The sequence below is a fragment of the Lissotriton vulgaris genome, chromosome 4_1, assembly GCF_964263255.1.
Source record: "Lissotriton vulgaris chromosome 4_1, aLisVul1.2, whole genome shotgun sequence".
In the NCBI taxonomy this organism is placed as follows: domain Eukaryota; kingdom Metazoa; phylum Chordata; class Amphibia; order Caudata; family Salamandridae; genus Lissotriton; species Lissotriton vulgaris.
The window spans coordinates 1,364,021,018-1,364,033,095 of NC_141691.1; positions in this window are offsets into that span (position 1 = coordinate 1,364,021,018).

A 12,078-nucleotide genomic window follows, 5' to 3' on the forward strand; every position below is an offset into this window, starting at 1 on the left:
CGTGCTTTGTGATGCATATTACCTATAATTGTTATTGCACAATGTTTTTTCCATCTATCTCCTTTAATAGCGCTCAGTATAGTCCATTGAGAAGGATGGTTTGCTCATCTCGCTACTCTCCATAACCCAACAGTGCTCTATACCTGTGTGCAGAAAATAAAATGAAAATAAAATTAAAAAATGCAAACAATTCAGCTGAACAGTCAGCTCTAGTAAAAACCACAGTGAAATACTATTCAAAATTGTAAAGAGAAAAAATCAAAAGTTAAAAAGCTCTAAAGGTATTCATGTCACAGTTTAGATGGTTATCTTTGGTTTGAGATACACTCTAGCATACACTGTAATTAAACCAGCAATGTTAGTGACCTTATCTACCCCAGATGTACTGATAATTCTTCACTAGAATTAAGGCCTACAGGTGTCAGTGTTTCAAAGTCTATTATAAAATTGAATCCCAGGACCCTGAGTCTACGTTCCCTATTTCCACCCCTCTCTTGTGGCCTTGCAGAATCTAACAACACAAAAGTCAAAACTTTCTCATTTTGGTTGTGCAAAGTGTCGGGCTACTGGGTAGTGCTGATCATTCCATCTTATTGCTCATTGGAGTTGCAGCACTCCTTTCTTTGCGGCTAGTACTATCAATGTAGTACTTACCACAGAGACACAAAAGACAGTAGATGCAAAAATCAGTATTGCAGTCACAGCTCCCTTTGATTGTGCATTCTATGTTACTGCTTCGTACAGTTAGAACACTTAACACAAGCCTTACATCTCATGCAACATGTAAAGCCTCTTCTGTTTTTATTTTTCTGGCCACTCGCCCTCTGTGATGTGATCATGTTTAGACTAAGATCATCTTTAAGCGATCTGCTCCTCCTGAATGGTATCTGGGGTGTATCGTGTAGGTATTCTTTCGAGGATCTGGTCAGTTCTTAAGATATGACAGTTTTTGTTAAAATGTTTTTTTATTTTGAATGACTGGTTGGAAAAAGTCGTATTAAATCAAATCTGGTCCTGTTCAGCATCTTCTGTACTCCCTCTAAGCTGGATCTTGAAAGGGTGTCAACTTTCATAAACACAACAGAGAAAATAAGGTCACAGGGATACTTTAATGACCAGCCACAGTTCCAATCCCCTCTTTACACAATCATAATAACCAATTAAACTGGGGGTCTACTACCTCTAAAGCCAACAAGTACCTTAAGCTGTTACAAACAGAGTTAGTAAAGCAACAAAAAAGAGAAAGTGATGTCAAAAGCAAAAAGGAATCAATGAGCGAAACTTGGATTCCCATCAATTATCAGTGTGATCAATCTTATAATCTGGTTATCCAACCAAGAGGATGATTTGTCCCTTGATCATAGGGACAACCTTTCAGAGAGGGATTCGCTCAATGGAAACAGGATAGGACGATCAAAGAAAAAAGAGACAGGCTATGCATTCTTTGGGTCCACGACCTCTTGGGAATTAAGAGCAGTGCAACAAAACAAAAGTGAGTGATATTAAAATAGAGTCATGAGGAGCAAATATGAACTTTTATTAAAGATGTCACCTCACCCTCTACACTAAAAGCAGAACAGTGCAAAGAGCAGTATTAACAAAAACTGCTAGGTTTTAAAGGCAAACATGTTTCAGCCAATAGGGTAAGAGTGCCCTAGGCTTTCGCAAGGACCTCTGTTCTTCAAATCTGCTACTGCATAAATTGTCCAATAAACCAATTGCAAAAAAAGTAGAATAAAGTGAAAAATTATAGTTGCTCAAAGCGGTTGGAATTAATACAACCTACTTTCACAATTCCTCCACTTCAAGGGATGCATATGGCATCTATAAAACATTTCAAACACATTCATAATTAGTTAACTTTTACAAACTCAGTAATATAAACAGCAGTGTACTGCAAAACCGCCATAACATAGCGTGTATCCGCTCTATAAATGGTATAAACATTAATTTCTCACCCGTCTTGACGGGGGACTGGACCTCACCTCACCTGGACCTAGCTCAGGATTACGAGGCCCCACTCTAGAAGAGGAAACAAACGGGGGCAAGAAAGAGACGGGAGGTGTGTCAAAAAAACATTGCATTATACCCCCTCATCGTACTCCCACCTCTATATCGTAATGCTCTCCTAGTTTAAAACACTACACTAATTGGAAAAAATATCGGATTGTAAACTAGCACCCAGAGAACTCATCACAGCATCTTTGCTCACTGTCCTTTATAGCACATTGTCTATTGGACATACATCAGTAACCAAAACTTTTGGGACTATCAGCTCAAGCCCTGTCACTCTCATCAGTTTATTTGTCATGTTTTGGAAAATTGGATGTTCAACATATCAAGAGCTCCAAACTAACTACTATGACAATGCCCCCTCGTGCATCATAACCTAGTAGTTAGTGAGAGATCAAACACGCCTCTCTGGTACATCTAAAGCATCATGGGGGAAAAAACAAAGACCCACAGTGAGGCAAGGAAATGATCACTCATTCGTGCTGGAACATAAAAGTTCATTCAGGTGCAAAAAGACTCTATCTAAACTCATGAGACATTTTGTTGAAAAAAATCATGAAGCAGACGATTTCCAATGGACCATACTTGAAAAACCGTTAATAACTCCACACATTGGCGATATTTCTAAATACTTGTTCACCAGAGAACAGAAATGGGTGTTTAGATTACACAGTGATGTCAGGGGTCTCAACGATGATATACCGTGGACAAGCCTGTAGGGTCCTGGATGTCCATCATGTGCTAGACTCTGGACATAAACAACAGAATAAGATATGGAATATACACCACATCACAGGTTATTAATGGACATGTTGACGCTTGGGTAGATCGGTTTGATACACAGCTGATAAATTGACATCCCTGTTTGGGATAGTTGTGTAGTTATGCATTATGGTGACAATGTCTTCACTAAATGAACTACCCGTTTCCTACCGTTTGACGGACCTAATATCTTGAACCCAGAACTAGTTCGTAACATTGCAATCAATGGCTTTCTGCGAATTTGGGATTTCATTGTGGGTATTGAATGATTAGGTTGTCCACATTACTATATACTTTCTGAAATACTCCTAGTTGAATACTACCTTGAAGGGATTACATATTTTTGTTTTGTTGCACTGCTCTTAATTCCCAAGTGGTCGTGGACCCAAAGAATGCATAGTCTGTCTCTTTATTCTTTGGTCGTCCTATCCTGTTTCCATTGAGCAAATCCTTCTCTGGAAGTTTGTCCCTATGATCAAGGGACAAATCATCCTCTTGATTGATCACACTGATAATTGATGGGAATCCAAGTTTCGCTCATTGATTCCTTTTTGCTTTTGACATCTCTTTCTCTTTTTCTTTGCTTTACTAACTCTGTTTGTAGCAGATTAAGGTACGTGTTGGCTTTAGAGGTAGTAGACCACCAGTTTAGTTGGTTATTATGAGGGTGTCAACTTTAGAAATGGCTTGTGGGATAGTTTTATTGCTATAACCTCGCTCTCTGAATCTCCTAGTCATCAGTGGTTGTGGAGTGAGATGGCTTAATGGGCACCCTGTGGAAAGAGCTACCTAATCTTCCTCTTACCCGCACCTGTTGGATCTAGCTACCATAGACCCACACAACGCACGACAGTATTTCACCTACAACCTTATTTGCACATCATTTTGAGACATGTACTTGTTACAGAACAGTTAGAGGCACAGGCCTTGAAGCAAAACAAAGTCAATTCTAAGCTCAAGAACAGGGGTTCTCTTTTCTAGTGTCTCATCACACACATCTAGTTGCAGGTGTCAGATAATAATTCCATGAGAGGTGAGGGTTCAGTAATGTTACCTCTAGACAATCTCATTTGTTAGCATGTGCCTTTGCTTCAGATAAGTGCTGATGCTTTCCCATTAGTAGTGAAGTGCAAGCATCCACACTTGAAAGACCACCACTGCCTCTCCCACAATTTATCTCTTCTAGAAAAGGACAGGCCCAGGAAGCTCTTAGTGGATCATCATGTGCAAGCACAAAAGAAAAGCAGTACCAGTTGTGGATTTAGTCAATATGGGTGGTGATCATGAGCAAATGTTACTTTTTATACCCCAATTAATAAAAATACCCAACAAATCTAATGGCACTAACGCTATTAGCCGAAAAGGCCAAACACAAGAACAACCAACTGTTCGCCTGTTTTGTGGACCTTCAGTCTGCATTCGACAGTGTGCCCCGAAGAGGCCTATAGGAAAAAACTGCTTACTGGGGCGCCCCAATAAAATGATTGAACACCATCAAAGACCTAAACACAGGTACCTGGACTTGGGAAAAAAATATAGGATGGCTCACTTATTTCAAAGAAAATAGAAACCCACAATGGATTAAAGCAGGGGTGCCTGCTAGTCCCCAGTGTTTTCAACTTGTATTTATCTGAACTCAAAGATGCTCTTTGGGAAGCTAACAGTCATCCACCATCGCTAGCTAACTAGGAAATTGGGTGCCTCCAGTATGCTGATGATATTGTGCTATTAAGCCAAACTCCAGTCGGTTTGCAATGTGGAATGAGAGCATTAGCCAAGGACATGGAAGAGCAAGGACTAGAATTAAACTCATCAAAAACAACGGAAATGGGGCTAGTGGATGCCAAATACAAGAAATACACATGGCACCTAGATGGAAGAAAAAGTAGAGGCAATTGTTTCATATAAATATCTCGGATTAAAGGTCGAACAAAAATTGAGTTACAATTCACAGCTCATCGCAAGGCAGGCCAAAGCCCAAAATCTTATATACAGCATTAAACTACTAAAAAAGAAATTAAGCTGTCCATCCTATGGCAACCTATTATCAGTTTTGCTCGCACAGCTGATGCTAACAGTGACCTATGGAACAGAAATGATGAGGGGTCGAGAAATCCCAGTTCTGACTAAGATACAAAAAAAGTTTACAAAAATGTTTTCCAAATACAGCAAAGTGCATCACAGGCCCAAGTCCGAGTTGAGTTTGGTCTGTCCATTCAAATATTTTGGAGTAAAGGCGCATTCATAAAATTATGTGGGCGGCTGCGTGCATCTAAAATCGATTCCATCAGTAATCGGTGCGGGAAAGAAAATGATCGGCAAAAAGAAAATAAAACTCAAGGATCTTGGGGTTGTTATCTAAACCAGATGATTGAGGACCTGTGTGCTCAAGATATGTGGAACTCCGGCATCGGAAAAAAGGCCTTTAATAAAGCAATTAACACAACAACAAAATGTCTGTCGCATTCAACAGACGAGAATATTTTACTGCAAAGACTTCACACCTGGACGATGATCAGCTCATATGGTACAAGGAAGCCTCGGGAATATTTATTAGCTTATTTTTCATCTGCTTTAAAACATCAATTCATGAAATTACGCTTTGGCATGTGGGAAACAAAGGATCTCATAACTAATGGAAAGATCAAAGGCACAACCAAGACTGCAGACTGTGCAATTATAAATATGAATCTTTCCAACATACATTCTGCACATGCCCAAAGTTATTAAAGAAATAAAGTTAATATTAAAAGAAAGATTTAATAACATGAACATTCGAACAAATAGAGAAGCAGTAATCACCAGCCTAGGTGGGACCTCAATCCCCCCAGTCAGCAGGGGGGTAACATTTTTAAATCTGTATTTAAAGGAAAAAAGGTCGAAACCCTGTGGAGTTCCAAACAGAGTTTTAGATTTATTGGAAAACTACAAAAACTTATAAGATAACGAACTGCCATAGATTCACAGTCTTATACACAGTTTTTATTATGATGTGGGGCCATATGTAGGTGAGGCAATACCGGTCGGTAACGGTGAAATTCGGTAAATATCACCGTTACCGACCAGTATTTTGGGATTTGAGATGTAGGAGGCAGGTTTCAAGGACTCGGTAATTTACCGTATCGGTAATTTAAGGAATCGTTAAATTTACCGAATTCTTAAACTTCCGAATCGGTAAATTACTGAATCTTGAAACCTATGTAGGAGGCACTCAAGTGAGTGCATTTTTGCATTCAGCATTCGTTATATAAGTTGGTGGTAAATACGGAATGCCTTAAAAAAGCATTTTTTTGCTTTTTTGTCAGTGCCATGTGGCAGATATACATGCCCTTAGGGCATGTATGTGTGCCACATGTGCAGACATGCACGATTCAGGGGTGCAACAGGGTGTCAATGTGCCACCCTGCCACCCTTGGATTTGTTCTTCCTATTACCGATTCATAGTGAATGGCTTCCCATTCATTCCTATGGGCCTTCAGGCCCATAGGAATGAATGGGAATTACCGAATTGGTAAATACTGAATCAGTAATACCGATATTTTGGTATTTAAAAATCGGTAAATAGTGATTACCTACATATGGCCCATGGTTCCTTTCAATTTTAACCAACATTTTATTCAATGTCTATTGAACGTAGAACTAGGAGTAATTGTTTTAAACTTTATGAATGTTTTTTTAATGTTGTAAAACATGTTGCTTGGTGTAATGGTTTTCCCAAAGACCGGACACTTGAATAAAATCGATTGATTGAAAATATACAGATTAAAATTGGGAGGTGGGAGGAAAAAACACAAAATCACAAACTACTTTTGTAGTAAGTACCCTTTTGGTATTGTCAACCCCACACTTTTTCCTTCAATGCTGATGGTTTTGACTCTGAAAGTGCACTGTGACCTGCTAGCCAGGCACCAGGGCCAGCATGCTCTCTTTAAAATACAATGAATGTGAATTCACAACCTCAATTGGCAAGGGCTTTAACCTCTTTATAAGTCCTTGGTGAGTGACACCAGTGGTACCCAGGGCATGGGAGTTAAAGGGTTCCCCAGGGCCTGAAGCACTGATTGTGCCACCCTGAGTGACCCACGCAAATAGATGACAGCAGGCCTGCCATTGCAGACTGCAGGAGCAGTGTGAACTGCTCAAACTCGACTTTGACCTCACCATGACTGGCAAGGTTACAGGACTATTTTTAATATATGTCAGTCACTTCTAATGTAGGCCTCATGAGCCCAGTAGACTAGATGCATTATATGAACGGAGTGGACATATAAGTGCAAGGTTATATGTCCTTATAGTAGCCTCCTTCCATTAGGGGCTACTTTAAGTGTTCAGGAGGCCACAGGTTGCCAGCTCTACTATGGTCCCACTGAAATATGTCATGTTTAAACAACTTCAAACAATACATTAGGGCCCTATTTTAAGATGGCTGGGGAGTGGACACGCAGTGGACTTGCGCAGTGGGCATGCCACTGGTGTGCTAAGTCAAACGGTTCTGCACCCTTCCACTTCTGGCCGGGGCCAGGGGTCACAAGCCCTGGTCCTTTTTCTTTAGAGAGTCAATGGTACTCTGCAAACCAACTGAAAGCACTACAGCAGGATCCCTTCACTAACTGCCAAATACTTGCTCCTGGAATACATTTTTCTACCTATTGTGGGTCTAATTTTACTTGCTCAACCTCATCAAAGTGCAATGCTCATAATAATATGCTTTTATCCTCGGATAGTAGCTTGGACATTCTATTTAGAAAGGCAACCCCCTCTGGGACATCATTGAGGGAACCTACCTGTGTCAGAGAATTCCACTTTTTTAATAATAACTATTGGTCCCTGCCAAAGCAGCAACACATTTTTTACTTTTTCTGGGATGTGCAACCAAATGTGGCATTTTTTATTGAGAGATGAGGGATCCACACTGGATGTAATTGCGGCTCCCCCCCAACTATTCCACAGTCAGGAATGATACACAACATAGGACGGCGGAGAGTTGCCATTGTATTAAAAAAGGCTTTTCAATGTAGAATTGAAGATTTCCCTGCTCCTGCCTGTAAAGCACTATTTTTTGCACTTTAACTGTTTACCGGAATTCATGCTCTCCGGTGTTCTGGTGTACCGCCCCCCGGCCATGCAGGAAATTGGTGCACCTCACATTTCAAAAGCAGCCAATTTGACGAAACTGGGTGATCTTAATCTCCACCTGGAGGATCCCAAATGTTCCCACAGTTCAAGTTTTATAGAGGATCTTGGGGTCCTCTATTTGAATTTGTGTAATTCTAACCCCATGCATGTTGTAGGACATCTTTTGGACCCAGTCTTTTCGAACCTGCTGTACTTGGTCACTGCTCCCCCTTGTCCACTATCTTGGTCCGACCATTTTTCTGTTCCTTTTACATTCAGATTTAGATGGCTAAAACAAGGACATGGTCCAAGTTGAACATTCCGAATTTATTGTACCAGACTGGACATGAAACAACTGTCGGTTTCATACTCAGATTCACTACTGGCTTAAGGAGGCCATGAAAACAAGTTTACCGGTCACAACAAGTTCACACCTCCTGCTCCCTGGTTTAATGAAAGGTTAAAACTTGAGAGAAAACAATGTAAGGCCCTGAAAAGGCTTTGGAGAAAGTCCTACACAGAGGACAACAAAACCAACTAGAGAACAGCATTAAAAAACATATCATGGCATCTGTAAATCGGCTTGAGCTGATTTGTTGTCTAATAAAATGTGAAACGCTCAAAATTGTGCAAAAAAGTTTTTTAAGGTTGAGAAAGAATTATCTGAGCCCTGCAAGCTACCTTCCTGTCCTCCCCTTTCTCACACTCAATGTGAGGAGCTTGCTCTAGTTTTCATTCAAAAAGTGGCAAATATTTATTCCCAATTGGCTAGTGACCTCCTACAGGTAGTACAATCGAACTATACTGATGTAATATCCGATACTCAGAACCCTTCTTTTGATTCTTACCAAGATTCTCAGCTAACTCTCAGTCATTTATCTAAACCTAATACTTGGTCCCCTCTGGACACTACATCTTTTAATTGTATTCTTCAGTACATCAAGTCAGGATTCCGCTGGATCCTCTACCTCCTTACTTGTTTAGACAGTTGGATTCTAGTTTATTACTAATGATCTTCTTAATGCATCCCTGCATGAAGGTGTTGTCTTCTAGAAGTGGAAACACGCAATGGCCATTCCTCTTCTTAAAAAAGCTAATCTGCACCCATCTAACCTGTCTAACTTCTGCCCTATTTCTCTGTTGCCTAACTTTTCCAGGATTTTGGAAAAATATGTCAACAGCCAATTTCTTTTGTGGAAGTTCAGAACTGGCTTTAGGGCTGAACATTTGACAGAATCCACTCTTCTGGGGGTAACTGAGCTTCAAAGGCAGCGCTTGCATAAAGGAGAAACAGCTGCGCTCATCCAATTAGATCTAATTACTGCCTTTGACACAGTGTATCATTCTATACAGATGGAAAGACTAGTGGCACTTGATCTTGATGGTGTGGCTTTGGAGTGGTTCCGTTCTTTTCTCAAAGATTGGTCTTGTCAGATTATTTCTTTGACTGCCAAGTCCAAGTCACCAATACTCTCTTCAGGAGCTCCACAGGGCTCTGTGTTGAGCCCAGTGCTATTTAACATCTATATTCACCCTTTAGCAGATGTGGAAGAGAGTAGTGGGCTGTCAATATTTGCCTATGCTGATGACACTCAGGAGCTGATTATGATGGCGGTGAACCCGCCACCGACAGGCTGTCAGTAGTGGGTTCACCGCCATCGACAGGCTGTCGGTGGCGTGTACACCGCCATTGTGAGCCCATATTATAATGGCGGTGGTACTGTGGCAGTTGGAAACTCTGACCGCCACGCATTTGACTGGCTCCTTGAGCATTCCGGTGCAGTGAAGGCCCTCGTATTCCCATAAATGGCTGATGGATTACGCTGGTCCATCCCTGCCAGCCTTTCCATGGCGGTTCACTCACCAAGGAAAAGCTGGTGGGGATGGACTTTGAGGGCCCGTAGCAGGCCCCCTTTTCACCTGGGGACTTTGCTTTGGGGCTGGGGGACACCCCTCTATATTTCCCTGCACCATGTGGCAGGCACCCCACGGTGAAACAGTGCATTTTTTGCATTGCAGCGGGTGCTGCAGCCACTGTGGCAGTCCCATCCTAATATCCCCTGTGCGACCGTCGCCTTGTAGGCAGGGGGGACCCACTCCCTGAGACAATGGCAGATGGACTAAAGTCCTTCCGTCATTGTAGTCACCCCCTCAGCTCATCTTTACTTTATCATCTGCGCAGAGCCATGGGCTGTCAGACCTCAGTATGGGCTCGAGTCATCTCTCCTCTTGGATGTACAACAACCTATTCAAGCTCAATGGGGATAAAACAGATATCATGATTCTGGGCAAGAACCCTGCTCTTAGGGGCCCACGCCACTGGCCTTGTTCCTTAGGTGCTCTACTTACGCCATCTTCTAAGTTTAAGAACCTGGGCTTCCTTGTGGATAATTAGTTATCCATGAAACTGCAAGTGGCTAAGGTGACGGCAACCTGCTTTTTAGTGCTTAAATGGCTAGAAAAGATCCTTTGGCTGAGCCCCATCTCTGCACCAAGGACTGTAATTTAAGCTCCTATTATTGCTAGATTTGATTGCGGTAACATGCTGTATTTGGGTACCGACTGAACTACTATTCGTCAACTGCAGTTAGTGTAGAAGTCTGCTGCCCGGCTTCTTTATCGGCTGCTCAAATCTACCTCTGCTCAAAGCTCCTTCATGAGCTGCATTGATTTGCGATCTAGTATCGCATCAAATTTAAAGCTCTATGCTATATGTTCAAGGCGAAAGCTGGAGCTGGACCTAAATACATTATGGATCTGGTTCGCCCATACCATCCATCTCGATCTCTGAGGTCCTCACAACAGGTCCTATTTATTTTACCCAGCTTCTGCTAGTCTCGCATGAAATGATGCTCTTTCGCATATTTAAGTCCAAAGTTTTGAAACTCCCTCCTAGACTCACTGAAGAACTGTATGTCTTTTCTTGCATTTCACTAGGGTCTGAAGACCTGGCTTTTCTAATTAGATCACTTTGATCTCTGCATCATTTCCTTATGCCATGCACCAGGAAACCCCTTGTGATAGATTTGCGTACTATAGGTCTTAATGATTAAAAATAATAACTTGTCTCCTCAAACTGACCTTTTTCTAAAGTTGGATTTAATGTCCACTTGGCTGCCCCAACATTTCCTGTGCCCTGGCTGACTGTCTACAGCTGCCACCACCAAGACTGGAATCTGACCCCCTGCCAAAAGGTATGAATTCTCTAAGTAGGCAGAAACAAATGCTTGCATGTGCGGGAGGTGTCGCCTCCCTCCCTGATATGATGGCTAGTGAAGTAGCACATCAAGGTGGTGAGCTCCAAAGCTCCCACCGCCCCTATATGCAATCAGGCTTTCTCCAAGAGGGGGAAAAAGCCGAACCCCCTGTAGAAAATAGAAACCTTCTCAGGGGTCCCACTGATACTTGGTCCTTTTAAACCAACAAAGAAGAAATTGGCACAGAAGCGGAAAAGTTAAAAGTAACATCGTTATTAACCTCAAATGAGGGAGACTACATCACACAGAAGCCTTAGCAACTGAATGAGGCATTCTGAGGAGTACAGAAAACTGGGGCCATATATATGCTAAGGGTTACATAGTCAGCATAAGACCATGGGGCAGTCCTGGCTCATGTAAGCATGCAAAATGACTAATATGGACATGCAAGATCTGCTTGCTCAACAAAGTAGGAGGAACTAACAGTTGCTAATTCTGGTGAACATCCTGACATTTACAGACTAGGAACAGTTGTAAGGACAGCTACAAGCTCAACTGACCATGTGCGAAGGTGGAAGATGCTGAATATAGTTCATTTCTAGGCAGATTACAAGAGCAGTCAACATTGAGGGAGGACAGAGCACATGGCGAGCACGTGGCAGCACATGGCTAACTAAAATGGCTGCCAGAAATACAAAATGGCTTTCAGCTCATGCTAACAAATCCGTCCAATATTTAACAGATAGTCCTTTTAGCATGAGCTAAAGACATTCCTATGATCCAGTAGGAACATAGAAAATATTGGCATATTGATTTTCATAAATTTATCAATATCCTAATTCATTGCTAGGTGGGCATTTTCCATTGTAAACATTTCATGAAGCGGGTATATATAAGCATAAGCAGGAATACAAAGGGAACGAAGCATTAGGTCATAATTAGCATTCAGATAGCAGGAGAATATTAATGACCACTATCACAAGTACAATTA